Source organism: Engystomops pustulosus, chromosome 5 (assembly GCF_040894005.1).
Source record: "Engystomops pustulosus chromosome 5, aEngPut4.maternal, whole genome shotgun sequence".
Classification (NCBI taxonomy): Eukaryota; Metazoa; Chordata; class Amphibia; order Anura; family Leptodactylidae; genus Engystomops; species Engystomops pustulosus.
The window spans coordinates 28215955-28232432 of NC_092415.1; the positions used below are offsets into that span (position 1 = coordinate 28215955).

The 16478-nt window shown below is 42.3% G+C and overlaps 1 long non-coding RNA gene across 1 annotated transcript; it reads right to left on the reverse strand.

Annotated features, from left to right (window-relative positions):
* Nucleotides 1-8175: 8175 nt before the first annotated feature.
* LOC140133963 (uncharacterized) lies at nucleotides 8176-14851 on the reverse strand. The gene is made up of 3 exons (XR_011855991.1): nucleotides 14786-14851; nucleotides 12294-12483; nucleotides 8176-8566 (listed from the first exon to the last, which is right to left on the reverse strand). It is a non-coding gene; the product is annotated as an uncharacterized lncRNA (long non-coding RNA).
* Between the last annotated feature and the right edge of the window lie 1627 nt (nucleotides 14852-16478).

The following is a 16478-nucleotide window of genomic DNA, read 5'->3' on the forward strand; positions in this document are numbered from 1 at the left end:
CTCTCCTTTTCGCTATTTTCATTGAACCTCTGGCCATTAAAATCAGGGCTTCTGATGGCATAGGAGGAGGGGGGAGCGGTGGACCCCAGGATAAACTGATTATGTATGCAGATGATATTCTGCTGTGCCTTCGTGACTCCCCAACATCCATCCCTAACGCGGTTAGAGTAATTACAGAGTTCGGCCAGTTCTCCGGCCTGGAGATTAATTGGAGTAAATCAGGTCTGATGCCCCTTGATGGGAATAGGACGGAAGCCCTTAAAGCCGGTAACATCATGCGCTGCCAAGACTCGTTGAAATATTTGGGTACTACGATATCAGCACAGGTACAAGATTATGACCTCCTGAATTTGAAACCCCTAATAAGTTCTGTTAGATGCAGGATTCATATCTGGGATAAACTACCTCTCTCCTTCGCAGATAGGATTGCATTAATAAAGATGGTCCTTTTGCCGCAGATCTTATTCTTTCTAATCCCATGTCCAATCTGGATAGACAGCTCTTTTTTTAAAGCATTGGAAGCACTGTTCAATGAACTTATCTGGGGTCGGAAAAGAACCCGAATCAAACTTAGTTACCTATACGCCCCTATGGGAGAAGGAGGACTGGGAATCCCTTTCTTGTATGGATACTTCCTCGCAGCTCAGATGTCCCGTATAGTGGGGTGGAAGGATAGAAAGGAACCGTTAAAAACATTACTTATGGAAGATGGGAAAACCTACACAGTTTTTGAAGCCTTAGAGAGCGGGATAGAACAAAACAAACAACATAAGAACCTGATAAAGGAAGCCATTCATAAAGGATGGAAAGCTTTAAAAAAGATTAATCTTATCAATGGCATTATGGAGGATACTCCTCTGTGGTCAAACGTTAACTTTCCAGAGTTACGAGCCCTTCCTGACCCCATATTTTGGGAAAACAGAGGGGTGCGTTTGTTTTCACAGGTTTTGGAAGAAGGGAAAGTCATGAGTTTCTCAGCACTTAAAGATAAAGCAAATTTGAATGATGGTGATTTTTTGAGATATTTACAGTTGACACATGCAATTAATGCAATAAAAACCCACAGAAGTATAAAATTTGAAACACATCAATGCATAGAGTTTATTAAGCACACTGGGAGGAAAAAAGGTTTGATATCAGGGATTTATAGATTCCTGATCAAAGGGAATAATTTAGGGTTTAAACACAAGTCACAGGAATTCTGGGAAGATAAGATAGGAATGATTTCGAGGGAGGGATGGGGGGAAATATACAGGAATGTAAAAATTGGATCAATTAGCGAAAACCACAGAGCCATACAGACAAAAATCTTATATATGCTGTACTATACACCGGTCGCTCTGTGCAAGATGAAGCTAAGGGAATCCTCCAAATGCCATAGATGTGAAAGGGAGGAGGCTGACTTCCTTCATCTAATTTGGATATGCCCGAATATAAAAACATTTTGGGACAAAATATTCTCGAGGATAAATGAAGTGCTGGGGAAATCCCTGATCCCATCAATTAATGTCGCAGTTATAGGAACTTATGGACCCAGCCATAACATTAGCGTCAAGGAAGGTGTATTAATAACTAAATTAATGATGATTGCTAAAGTCCTCATAACTCGAACTTGGGGAAGCCACACATCGCCAAATATAGATCAATGGTTTAACCTTTCTCAAAAAATCAAAAGATATGAGCAAATTTATGCTAACAAAGTTGGGAAAAGTGGGAAATGGGCAGAGATATGGATGAAGTGGAAATAAGGGAAGGGGAAAGGAAGGGAAGAGGAAAGGAGAAAGGGAGAATGGAAAAGGGAAAAAGAAAGGAAAGAAAAGGGAAGAGGGAGTAATAGTGAACATAACAGGTATATCCCCCTGTTTTTTTTTTTTTTTTTTTTTTTTCCTGTCAGTAGGTGGGAGGGACGGGGAGGGGAGGGGATGATTAACTTTAATTCGAATTATAGATGTATATACGGGTGATGATACGTACCGATATGAAACTGATTTGTACAGACAATGGTGAATGTCTCTCCCCCGTTTTTGTAAATAAATCATTAAGGGTGGGCAGGGGTGGGAATATATGGGTAATTAATATGGAAATTGTAAACTTGGTATATATTTGTTGGAATATAAGAAGGGAAGTAAGAATTGCTGACAATTATTATCACGTTTTTTTTTTTGTATTGATGTACACTTTGCATATGATAATAAATATTATTACTCAAAAAAAGGAAAAAAAAAAGGGAAGGGAAAAAAAAAAAAAGTAGAGCAGCAATGTATAACCCAAGGGGCTGCAAGCTTCTGGAGCAATGACCATTTTCCTTTAAACTTTCGACAGCAATGGGCTTGTATGGTATGAAAATGCCTCCACTTAAAAAGATTAATGTTGCCATGAACAATCTTTATTTTTTTATTGAGTGCTGATTCTCTGTTAGTTGTCCTCTGCGCCCTAAGGGTTAAAGTACCGATAGAATAAACATTAACCTGACACTAATCACCTGAAAATGCACAGAACATGCAAATATTACATTAAACAACGACTGACTGTTACTGTTATCATGAATGTGGTTCCTAACGGTTTTGCCCTGGATAGTGCAAAGTCTAAGGGATTCCCATGTTTTCCATTGTTGTATCCCTTAAGGAATAAACTGTCATGTGAAATAACTTTTAACTCATGATTTGGGGGGTGTATGTAACATTTTTGTAATATGCTCTATTGTGTGTTAAAAAAAACAAACACAGATTGGGGGTCATTTATTAAGGGCCCAATTCACGTTTTCCCGACGTGTTACCCGAATATTTCCGATTTGCATAGATTTTCCCTGTATTGCCCTGGGATTTTGACGCACGCGATCGTATTGTGGCGCATCGGCGCCGGCATGCACGTGGCGGAAATCGGGGGGCGTGGCCAAACAAAAACCCAACGGATTTGGAAAAACCGCCGCATTTAAAAAAAAAAAAAAGTGTCGCGAAACTTGCACTTACCTTCACCAGGAGGATGAACTTGAGTGCATTCCAGCGGGCCTCGTGGAACTTCAGCGCAGCAGCGCCACCTGGTGGACGTCGGAGGAACTACCTTAGTGAATCCGGACCGGACCCGAATCCTCCGCAGAGAACGCGCCGCTGGAACGCGAATGGACCGGGTAAGTAAATCTGCCCCATTGTCTCATGCTAGCAACGCCATAACTGAGTGTTGTTAGGGAAAGCCGCTCTGCAGGTTGTTTGATGTATGAATACAGGGTGACTGTGTACTTATAGAGCACCAAACCTGTTAATGGTCCATTAATGCTCGACAACAATTATCATTTGCTGCTTCCCCTAACAAGATTGCTATGGGCCCCACTTCAAACTTTGGGGGTCATTTATCTTTTTTTCCCTTCACTGTGCTCTTATTTTTGTGCCTAATTTGTCTTTGTAGCTCTTTGTAAAATGCAGGTAAGGACTAGAGTGTCCTCTGTTATTTGTGTTCTTTTATGCACTAAACAATGTTAAATAACGCACAAATGTCTGGAAGCAGGAAAAACACGAAGATGAATTAGGCACAAACCAGGTTTACTGCTCCATGGGGAGCACTGGTGCACTGGTTGAAAAAAGTGCCCCCCAAAAAGTCACTAAAATCCAATTAAAAAGCCTGCAACCTCACAATATCTTTTCCCAGCTTCCAAAGCTGGTGTCTTTAGCTTCTTGCTGCACATCTCCACACTGTGCCCCTATATATAGAGTATTCTGGATAACAACAATGCACCACACTGTGCTGCTAAATAACACTTACTTCCTACAACTGAACATGCTGCCTCTACATATACTAACTCATACACTCTGACCCCCTCAATCAGGCCCGGCGCCAGCACCCGGCCAACCCGGGCAAGTGCCGGGGCCCCGGGGTACTGGAGGGGCCCACTCGGGCCCCCGGATCAATTGTACCAGTGTCGCTATAAGACACTGGTACAATTGATCACCATCGGAATCGATCACTTTTCTGCCTCTATGCTGCGCTGGTCGGGCCATAGAAAGGGCCCCGAGTGCCACCACTGGTACCAGGGCCATAGGTTCGCCACCACTGTTTTAAGTGACTCAAGGCTTTCCCCTGTGAACCCAATACAGCCCAGGACGTGCCATGCTCAGAGCTATTTGGCTGCCAGGACTACAGGAGAAGCGGGAAGGTATGGATAGAGATGGATTGTCATTGTAGCTCCTGCTCTGGGTCCCCTGATCCTTCCTCTTCAGGGGACCCTGGAGGGAAGATACAATCCAAATGTCTCCATCTTTCTATTGTATTGGTGAATTCAGGACGCCAATATGATTAAAAACTGTGATCCAGCAGGGATCAATAAGTTACTGCTTAAATTGTCATGTTGGCACTTTGTGACATATAAGTGGGTTTTGGTTGTAACTTAGGCACTCTGTCTCCAAAAGGTTCCCCATCACTTAAAATATCTATGTACAGTAGTCCAGAGGGCTAAGAAGAGGACAGGACATCAGTGATGGCTTAATATTGACCCACAAACTTTCCTCATGTCTTATTAGTTAGGAGTAGAATTGCTGACTGTTTGGTTAATACTTCATGCGGTTTTCATCTAGTTTTGTGTAATTTAATATCATAATAATGCACAGCACGCTATATGACTCATTAGCTTCCACCGAATGCTGTGCAACACTTCACAGTCATGTATCCAATTTCACATCTAAATACTGGATATGCCCAATTTATTTGGCTAATCAATAATTTCCAGGGATTCGGAATTGATTCTCAAAAGAGGAAAACAAGTTCATTACAATTCATTTAACTCGTCTCCGACCATCAGCTGACTTTAGGCGTCAGCGGGCGCAGGTCCAGAGTCTGCAGCAACTTCATTAGATGTTGCTGTAGTTTTCTTCTGCTCCTGCGCTAGTCGCTGGAGCAGGACCAGGTCTAACTAGGGAGAAGGCAATAGCGGTTTATTACCCCTGCTGCTTTCTCTGTTCCTCACATCATCGCGTTACAGTAATGTAGAGCCTCCGACTCAGTAGACTCAGCAGTCATGTGACTACCAAGTCTAACGGGGTTAATCAGAGCTGCTGGGTCTGATCAGACCCATTGGGGGTCATTTACTAAGGGCCCGATTCGCATTTTCCCTACGTGTTACCCGAATATTTCCGATTTGCGCCGATTTTCCCTGAGTTGCCCCAGGATTTTGGCCCACGCGATCAGATTGTGGCGCATCGGCGCTGGCATGCACACGACGGAAATCGGGGGGCGTGGGCGAACGAAAACCCGACGGATTCGGAAAAAACGCCGCATTTAAAACAAAAAATGTACACTTACCTTCACCAGGTATAGGCCGGTGAATTTCAGGGCATTCCAGCGCAGGAACTTCAGCGCAGCAGCGCCACCTGGTGGACGGCGGAGGAACTACCTTAGTGAATCCCGGCCGGACCCGAATCCACCACAGAGAATGCGCCGCTGGATCGCGAACGGACCTGGTAAGTAAATATGCCCCATTATCTGATCAACATCAGCCCTGAAAGGTAGTAATTACCCCCTGTAACTGGACTCTTATAGATGCCCTAGTTACAGCCGAAAACTTGAAAAAGAAAAAAAACAATTTAAGTAAAAAAAAAACAAACTGTGAAATTGTCGCCCAGGGGTCTTTTAGGGCCTTATGGGTGGCATATAAAGTAAAAACAAACATACACAAAAATATTAAGGAATATTCATAAAAATACATTCACATATAATATTTTAAAAAATCCCCCGCTACAGTATAAAAATCACCGGCATTAAAAACCCCATTTGCCAGAGTCTATACATATTGTGCCACATTTACTACTAAGGGCCTTGCGCCAGTTTTCTGGTGGACTTTGCACATTCTTTGAGGGCGCGTTCACACGTTGCGTTTTGGTCGCGTTTTCATTGCGTTTGAAACGCATATACAACAGCTGATGAGAGGTGATTTGCCTAATTACATTACCGTTTACATTTGTAAACGTAATGTTAACACGCACGTTAACAAAACTTGTGCGTTCACACGTTGTTAACACGCGTTTACGATGCATTTTGTAAACGGAAATGTTAACAGTGATGTAATTAGGCAAATCACCCCTCCTCAGCTGTTGTATATGCGTTTCAAAGGCAATGAAAACGCAGGTCAAAACGCAACGTGTGAACGCGCCCTGAGGTGCAAACTGCTTGAACAGGTATTTAAGAGGTTTCTGCGCCAAATTAGCAGGCGGTCCGGTGCTCAGTCGGATCGTGCAACACATTTATCATGAAAAGTCCGACAGAATTGTGTCGTTCGGACCATGTTAAAGGTGCACCGAAAAAATGCGGTGCACTCTGTCGGGGCAGTGCAGGGGGCGCCAGATTTATGAAGAACAGGCACCAGAAATCCTGAATTATCAATAATGTTCATTTTGAGTTAATTTAAAAATTAAAACTAATATATACTATAAATTACAAAAATAAGTGATAATTCATATGCAAAATAGAAACAAAACCAGTCGCAGATACTGACAAACAGCGACAGAAAAAAGATACCGATACATCTGCCTCTAAGGGCCTATATACACAAGTAAATGTGATGTGTCCAAGTATAGGAACATAAGTGGCTTCTGACTGCTGAGACCACTACTAAAACCATCATAGAGGTCATCAGAATGGGATTTAGAGACTCAGCATTAAAGGAAATCTACCACCAGGATGAAGGATTGTAAACCAAGCACACTGACATACTGGTGTGTTCCCCCTCTGGCAGGATCTGCTCTATTTAGCGTCATATGCCTTTGTTTTTACAGAAAAGGCTTTAAAAATTACGCAAATGAGCCTGAGGGGCTCTGTGGTCTATAAATAGCTATGCATAATTTATAAAAGCAAGGGCAAAAGAAGCTAAAATAAGAGCGGACCCTGTCAGAGGGGGCACACACCAGTATGTCAGTGTGCTTGGTTTACAATCCTTGATCCTGGTGGTAGATTTCCTTCAATGTGTCAATTGAACATACCAATTTGTTTGGAATGTCCTTCAATCTTTTTATAGCTTAACAAGCACAGTGCATACATTTTACAGAGGCGGTTCTGGGTATTGCAGCTCAGACCCATTCACTTGAATGTGTATGAGCTACAATCAGGCCATGTGCAGTTCTATGTGTGACATCATTGGGCGGGCAAGTAGCTGATTTCTGGAGCACCAGCAATCTCATGATGTCAGCCTATCCGGAGAATTGCCCATCAATAGTTAAAGAGGTTGTTTCAAGTATATTTAAGCTGATCAGCGATGGTCTGACTTCTTGAACTCCCTACGATCATGAGAACAGGTCCCAGAGAGCTGAGATTGCATCCTATTCCGTGATGGGTGTAGCGTCAGGACGAGTATATACGCTGCTGCTCCATTCAATATCTATGGAAGAGGCGAGAGAGATAGGGTAGTGCTATGCTTGGCCGACACTTCCATACATTTGAATCTGGGCAGCAGGGTGGCTCAGTGTTTAGCACTTCTGCCTTGCAGCGCTGTGGTCCAGTGGGGTTCAAGTCCTACCCAGGTCAACATCTGCAAAGAGTTTGTATTTTCTTTCTGTATTTGCGTGGGTTTCCTCCGGGTCCTCTGGTTTCCTCCCACACTCCAAAACATACTGGTAGGTTGATTAGATTGTGAGCCCCATGGTGACAGGGACCAATTTGGCAAGCTCTGTGCAGCGCTGCATAATCTGTAGGCGCTATATAAATAAAGGATTATTATTATTAATTATTATGCAGCAGCAGTGTGCATGCTCGTCCTGTCACGCCACCCATCAGTGAGAACGGGATCTCCGTTCCCTGAGTCACTGGGGGTTCTTTCTCGTGCTCGGTAGTCGGTAGACACCTCACCAATCAGCTAATTATCCTCTATCCAGTGGATTAAGTATTACTTAAACACTTGGGACTACCCCTTTAATTTGTGGAAAATTCCTTTAAGACCCCTTCAAGAACTGTTCTCATTTGTATTATAATTTCTTTAAATAACGGTATCATTAATAACTTGTACCGCAATGCATGAGTGAAATAAGGAAAAGTTTTTACTTGTATGGAGAAGTTTTCTCCCCCGGACGTGACAATTTCCTGTAAATGACATTTCATTAAGAAATGCAAATAATCAGCCGAATAGATCCATAGAAGAAGTAGGTGGTGATGAGTTTTATTGGTATTCGTGGCGTTTTGCAGGGAAGACAACAGCTGGCAATAAAAAAAATTCTAACATAAAAAATGATGCATAAGAAAGTAAATAGACAAAAATATGTAATCCACACCCACTGAGTCACACATGGCGGCACCATTGTGTAATGTTCTGGACTGCGGCTCCGGCTTGTGAGAATGAATCAGAACATTCATGTGCAGTTTGTCATTATCTTTAATTTTTTTATTATAACGTTCATTTGGGTTCTCAGTTTATTTTTGTATTTTTGCTTAGAGACCTAAATGCTGATATTATGGAAATACAGTTGTACATCTGTCATTAATCAGTGGTTACGTGTGATGTGCAGAGTTACGTCTCTCCCGTTGTTTTTCTCATCTGAACCATTATTTTCTACCGGTGTTTTTATGTTTCAGTTTTCTTCCACTGTTCTGTTGTCTGTGAAAAAAAATTTAGAAACTTTCCTAATTTTTTTCATGCATGCAGACCCACAGCAGGCAATAGAAGCAGTAGTGGATTATAATATAGGTAGTTTAGCCACACAACCACCCACCAAATTTTATACTGAGAACGACCTTCACCCATGAAATCCTTCCACATTTGTTTCTGCTCTCAATACACATGTACACAAGAGCCATTTCAGGATATTTAAAGGTTCTCTAAAGGTCCTGTAACCACAGAATGAAAGCAGGCAGAAGGGACACATCCTCCATTCCCCAAGAAGCTGATTATATAGGGGGTCATTTACTAAGGGCCCGAATCGCGTTTTCCCGACGTGTTACCCGAATATTTCCGATTTGCGCCGATTTTCCCTGAATTGTCCCGGGATTTTGGCGCACGCGATCAGATTTTGGCGCATCGGCGCTGGCATGCACGCGACGGAAATCGGGGGCGTGGCCGCACGAAAACCCGACGGATTCGTAAAAACCGCTGCATTTTTTTAAAAAAAGTGTCACGAAAATTGCACTTACCTTCACTCAGCCAGGCTCGGTGTATTCTAGTGCGTTCCGACGTGCTTCAGTGCAGCAGGGCCACCTGGTGGACGTCGGAGGAACTACCTTAATAAATCCCGGCCAGACCCGAATCCACCGCAGAGACCGCGTCGCTGGATCGCGAATGGACCGGGTAAGTAAATCTGCCGCATAGTATCATATGTAGGAAATAATTCCTATAAAATTTATACAGCTCAGGACCCATACCAGTCTTAATCAGCCCCTGAATAGAAGTTTATGAGTCTACAAAAAAAAATCTGCTGACCGGTCAGTTTTTTCACTGATGATGCTGGGGAAGCAAGACCTAGAAACCAGATTAAACCAACCCTTAATACATAAATAGATACTTCCTCTAATCTTGTAGATAAATACTTTTCTATGATGTTGAGTAGCTTATATTAGAATATACGAGAGACAATTATTACAAACTAGCTTATGTAATGTACCACATCTGCATTTTCATCTAGATTAATACTGTATATACAAAATAGAAGATTTCTACATATGACCCAGCTTCAGTTTGGAAACACCCAAAAAACCCATGTCTCTATGGGGGTCATTTACTAAGGGCCCGAATCGCGTTTTTACAGCGGGTTACCCGAATATTTCCGTTTTGGGCCGATTTTCCCTTAATTGCCCCGGGTTTTTGGCGCACGCGATTGGATTGTGGCTTCGGCACCGGTGTGCACGCGACGGAAATTGGAGGTGTGGCTGAACGAAAACCCGCATTTTCTTTTAAAAAAGTGTCGCTGAACACGCGCTTACCTGCACCGGGCCCGGCTTGGTGAAGTTCAGTGCATTCCGACACCTGGTGGACGTCGGAGGAACTGCCTTAGTGAATCGCCGGAAGGAAAGAATCCCCCACACAGAACGCGCCGCTGGACTGCGAATGGACCGGGTAGGTAAATCTGTCCCATTGTGTTGGGTATATGCATTTTATCTGAATAAAGGACATTTATATATTAAGCTTCCGCGTTGGACTCTTCTGTGAGTGCCGGTCCGCAGTTTTCTTTTTTAGCTTCAGTTTTAGTTACATCCCTCCACATGAGGCTTATTCTTCATCCAATACATTTCTTATCTCTCATAGGTTCCCTATTGTCTTGTTCAGTTCAAATATAATATTGAAAAGATCATCGCTCAGTGGTTCTGCTCCTGCTGCAGAGAACACGATCTTCTCCCCAATTTTTTTCATGCAATGGTTAAAATTTTCGGCGGCAAAACTTTTTAAATTCAGAACTCAAGATGATATTTTCATTGATAATGCTATAATTATATATTATATAAGTATGAACAATTAACAAAGAAGAAAATGTAAATATTTACATTGTACAAGACACTTGGACTGACACCATTAAAGGACATCAACAACCAGGATGAAGGATTGTAAACCAAGCACCCTGACATACTGGTGTGTCCCCCCTCTGGCAGGATCTGCTCTTCTTTTATCTTCTTATGCCTTTGTTTATATGAAAAAGGCTTAAAAATTATGCACATGAGTCTGAGGGGCTCTAGGTTCCCCATGGGCTAATTTGCATAATTTTTAAAGCCATTTTTGGTTAAAAAAAAGAGCACAAAAAGCAAAAAGAAGAGCGGATCCTGACACACCAGCATGTAAGTGTGCTTGGTTTACAATCCATTTAACTGCTGCCTGGCAGGGGGTAATTAAGGAGAACTCTTACTTCCCGACCCTAGTCAATAGCCTCTCACTCCTACAGCCAAACCAGTTCCCTACGCTGTACTGAAGAGAACCAACCAGGTCAACACAGCGCTGTCTACAGTTGGAAATCTGGAATAGATATACTGGTTTGGCTTAATCCCACATCATGTTATTAGGCTTCTTGTAGGTCATGCTTGGTGTTAAGGGGTCTGCCTTCAAAGGAGGCATTGTTTTCCCTTTTCCCACCTTGGAAAATGTATTAAGACTGGCAGGGGCATGAGCTGAATACAGTACCCTGAACTTCTGTTCGACATGGACCAGAGCACTGCGGATTCAGTTCAGCTCATCACTAGTTCTAACTATTAGTGACCTATGCATAGGATAGACACCATTGATAATTGACCATCGAGGGTGGAACACCTGGTAATTCAACCGGTCAGCTTAAAGGACACCTGTCATCAGGTCTGTGTCACTAGTCCTGTCACTACTACCTGTTGGAGCAGCTCACAGGGATCCATCCCAGCCTTTATCTAGTTATTTCATACATTAATCATTATAAAATCATCTTTTCTTTATTATGTAAATGAGGCTGGTCACATGGTCAGAGGCAGTGATGTCACCCCTGGTCCCCCTCCCCTCTCCTCCCCCTGCTCATGTCTGTGTGTAATGTATAGTAAAGCATTGCTGGTGTCTGTGCTGCATCTGCTGACATGCTGCATCCTCCTAATACACATGTGTGATACACAGACATCAGCTACACAAGTACCTGACATGTTCTGCTATAATATGGCTGCATCCTGGAGCTGTTGTATCCCTCCTATACACACACACAGGCTGCAGGTGGGCGCCAGCACCAGGAAGCACACCATTAAACAGGCTGTCAGTCATGTGTATGGGAGTATCTCATACACACAGGCTGCAGGGGGTGTGGCCATCAGCACCAGGAAGCACATCATTATACAGCCTCACATCATTATACAGACTGTCAGTCATGCACTGGGGGTGTGGCTGTGCCTCCCACTCATGAATAGAGTGGACAGCTTGAATATGATAATGACCCATTGGACATTTCACAGGTCATTTGCATACATCTTTAGGACCTCATTGCTTAGGTTTACAGGCATGTAGAGGGATAATGAAGAGATAGAGGCAATGCTCTCTAATGGCAGTTTATGAAAATATATTTAGATTAGGGGGGTTATTTTGCCTGACGGGTTCTCTTTAATATTATATTCCAGCTTTATTTGCACTTTACTGGCACTAAAGGTACCACTGTGATCAGTGGTGATAGCCTATCGATAACATATCCCTATAGATAGGTCAATATTTAGAGCCCAAGACTTCCCCTTTAATAGCACTCTCAGCTTTGACACATAGACAGTGATGGATCATGGTTAATCAGTAAAAGGTTCGTCAGTAAAAGCTAAAATATCTTGAGTCCCCTTTGCCAGTAACAGTTTGATAATATGTTCATCTAATGGTTCTGCAAAAATAAATTATTTTGTAATATACTTACAAAAACTATACTGCTCCACCGCCGGTGACCTATATTCCAGAGGCTCCTTATTTTTATCAATGTCACATGACCCGCATCACACCACTTGGCTTAAGTGAGTAATCGCTCTGTACAGCTTGCAACTTATCTGACAACTGTTTTTTCTTTGCATCCTGATAGACCTTATGCCAAAAATAGACTATGCATTTCGCTGTAAATTAAAAGAAAATCAATTAGGTTAATTAAAAATAGCAAAAAAATAATTCTTTTGCTGGTCGTCTACTTAATGTGGCTGCTACTGGTGGTCACACATGCTCAGTAGCTTATTTCTCGGACCTAATCCTCTTACATAAATGTGGTGGAGTATATGGGTCCAATAGGCGGCAAGTTGCATCTCATTGCCTTTCCCTGGACAGACAATCTCCTCATCCTGATCACATCGCAGTCGGATAAACGGCTCCTTCTGGGAGAGCCAGGATGGATTTAAATTCTTACTTACTTTGAGAAAGAACACAAGGCATCATGGGATCTGTGGGCAAGCTAACTGGCTTCTGCCTGAGGGCATAGATTGACAGACATTAGTCTCCGCCCACTTCACCTCTAGTGAGAAAGATTTTTGTCAAACACTTTCAGAACAGAAAATGCCATAACTTTGGAACGAAAATGAGGAGCAGCACAAAGTAGGCATCATTCTGTTTATTTTCAAAGTGTAAATCACATATAATAATTTGGTAAAATCACTATAGCTTTACAGTTACACTTTAGATATCCTGAATTAGTGCCCAGAGCTGTGCATAATCTTCTTACCATACAGGAAGCTACCGCGGGTTGGGTTAGTTCGTAATACCCCAACCAGCGGGCCATTACATATATAAAGTATATTTGTATTTGGCTATATGTATATTTGTGTTCTGTTTCAGAGTAATAAACAAGAGCGGAGTTAAACTCCATTGGTTTATGATGTATATTTGTCTAGTATATTCTTCAACCTATTGGTTTGTAAAGCTACGGAATATGATGTTGCCATATAACTAAAGATTGTTATTATTACTGACATCAGGAAAAGAAACTGAGAAGATTTGTTTAGTTGTGATATGCATTTTTCTTGTTCAGCTGCTGTTGTTCTCAAAACAAAATGTAATTCTCCTTTTGTTACCCAAGTGGAGAAGAAGGTCCTGAGTTCAGAAGGCAAAATATGAGTTGGGCCACTACGTATTATAAATAGAGCAATATAAGGTGCTAGTTCCGCAAATAAAATGACTTAAATAGGTCGCCTGGGGCCTGGAGGGCCTTTGATTTTAATGACCTATCCTTATAGAAATAATAAAAGAGCTGCAGTAACACAGCTTGGCCACTACACAGAGAATGGAGCTGTTCTTCTGGCTCTGCTATCTCTGCTATTTCTTCCGGCAGCTGGATTTCACTGGATTTTGAGTTGCACGCTACAGATAAACTCAATAAACTGAATACAAATCAGAAAAAGTCTTTGACATGAATGGGGCTTGGTTATAACAGCACACATGTAGGGTGGGGGGCTCTACTGGATATTGTATAAGGTGTGCAGAGCAGTGAATGTCAAATTAAGCGATGGTCATGGGGGGTTTAAAATAGGACTCCGTGCAGATACTAAGAGAGCGGGTCCATCCATAGGGCACTTGAAGGCTGATTCGAATATTCATAAAAAGAGATCATCTCTGAACTGGATGATCAGGTTGTGTCCAGTTATATAAAATAAGCTTATATTTTTTATATATTGGGGCTCATTTACTAAGGGTCCTCAGAGCGCATTTTCGTTGGGTTTCCCGGCGATCTCCGATTAGCGCCACATTTAACAGGGGTTTTTGGCGCACGCGATCAGATTTTGGCGCATCAGCGCCAGCTTTCAAGCGACACAAATCGGGGGGTGGTCCGTTGGACGATCTGTGCAGGATTTAAAAGACACGCACTTACAAGCACCGGGAAGGTGCACTCCGGCGGACCTCGGCGGGGAAGTGACGGATGCAGGAACTCGGGCGCACGAGCTACGTGAATCGCGCCGGACTTCATCTTCGTAGGATCGCCCGGATCGGGAATCGCGACAGGACCGGGTAAGTAAATTTGCCCCATTATGTATGAATGCAGGCTCCACATAGGAAGTTCTACTTAAAGGAGTTATCCACTTTACCTCAGGTTTTCTCTTATTTGTGTGTAAGTGTAGGGCGGCAGGATATGAGGTAATTTACCAATATACATCTAGTAATATCTCTGCTCTGCTTTCTTTATATGTAAAGAGAAGCCTCCTGTCTTTTACCTCATCAGCCAGAGATTCCTGACCATAAAATGGCCGCAGATGGAGGGTCATGTGATCTCTATCTGTCCATGAGCAATCACACTGACAGGACCTTATGATAGTATTAATAAATAAGATTATGTTTCTGGCAGGATTATTACTCATGGACAGAGATTACGTGACCATCTATTAATAGTTCTGCACCACTTTCTACATATGTAAAGTGAAGCCTCCTGTCTTTTACCTCATCAACAAGACATAAAATGGCTGCAGATGGAGGGTCATGTGATCCCTAACTGGCGATTTCTCATGGACAGATGGAGATCACATGACCCTCCATCTGCGGCCATTTTATGTCTGGCTGATGAGGTAAAAGACAGGAGGTTTCACTTTACATATCAATTACCTAATATCCTGCTCCCCACACTTACACACACATAACATGAGGTAAAGCTGCCATCCCCTTTAAGATCATTTGTAAGAAATGATTACATCCATCTCAAATTTACATAACCATTAGTTTCTATATCTTATCTCTACATCAATTTATGTTGGGCTCATGTTGCTGCTAATAAGATTTCTAAATCATCAAATGAATGTAATTTGCCCAAATGTGATATTGTTCGGTGGTATATTGAATAACATGTGCTATGTCTTAATGATATTTCAATGAATTTTCATTTCCTAATAATTTAATATTGATTATTTTACCGAGAGGCTCACATTATACTCTAGACATGGCCGTCTTACATCTACCTCCACATTCCTCATAGAGTGATCGCTCCTATCTCCATCAATTATGGGATATGGATACTGAACTAGAAGACCTCACAGGAAATGAAATGGAAATCTCTGATACACATCTGAAACACATTTCCTGACTTCCAGCTTCAGCTTGTACTTTATATTTATATGGGTAATGTCAGGGCTAAGAACTTCATTCAGCCGACAGCTATTCCTTCAGACATTCCAAATACACGCACCCCCGGCTTAGCCCAGGATGCATGTGAATGTGCAGGGGGTATTTGCACATAACATATACATATGCAACAAGTGTTTGACATGTTCATAAAGACTTCCACGTGCGTGTAAATATGGATTTAAGCGTAAGGCTTTATGCACACAGACTGGAGGGCATGTAACAGAACACCTTATGTAAACCACCTGTAACGGCACTTCAATTGATTACCCATACCACAAATATCAGTAAACTTTAACTATATAAGTAACTTCCAAAATATGACAGTCACTTCTTGCTGGATGGAAAATTAGGTCACAGCTTTATTTATTTCATATATTAACCCGTAATATCCAAAATCAGACACTTGGGATAGAATGACACATTTTTGAGCTCTGGAAGCTGTATGCCCAGCTGGACTCCCAGTTGGCAAGTCGGACAACCGAGCAAGAACCATCTCAAATCTTCCACCATTCGGCCTGCTGTGACTTGAAATTGACTATAAAATACAAGGTTAAAACATTATAAAATTACATAACATCTCAATAGCATAGGGAGGAGGGAGGGAGGGACAGCTTGAGTGTGGCCTAAAAGAGGGAGTTATCCTTGGGTCATCAGCCATATATACCCCCACGTCCTGTAGAAGAGGAGGTCATGAGGTAAGCAACAGAGGAGGAGTGAGAACACATCTTAAAGGCACAGATCACCAACCCTATTAAAGTGCAATAGTACCCAGACATTCTCCCCTTCGTATCTAATAACATCATCCCCCAGTCTAGGGGTACCTTCCTTAAACAGTCAGGTGTACCCCACACTAACACACATGTGCTGTTTATGGGCCGCAGCAGTTGTCTAATGCGTAATCCCATGCACTTGACCATATTTTGTGTCCATGTGCAGCCCATACTCTAGCACCAAACAATGAACATGTTCTTATGGAACAATTTACTCATTTGACCCAACTTACATAACTATATGT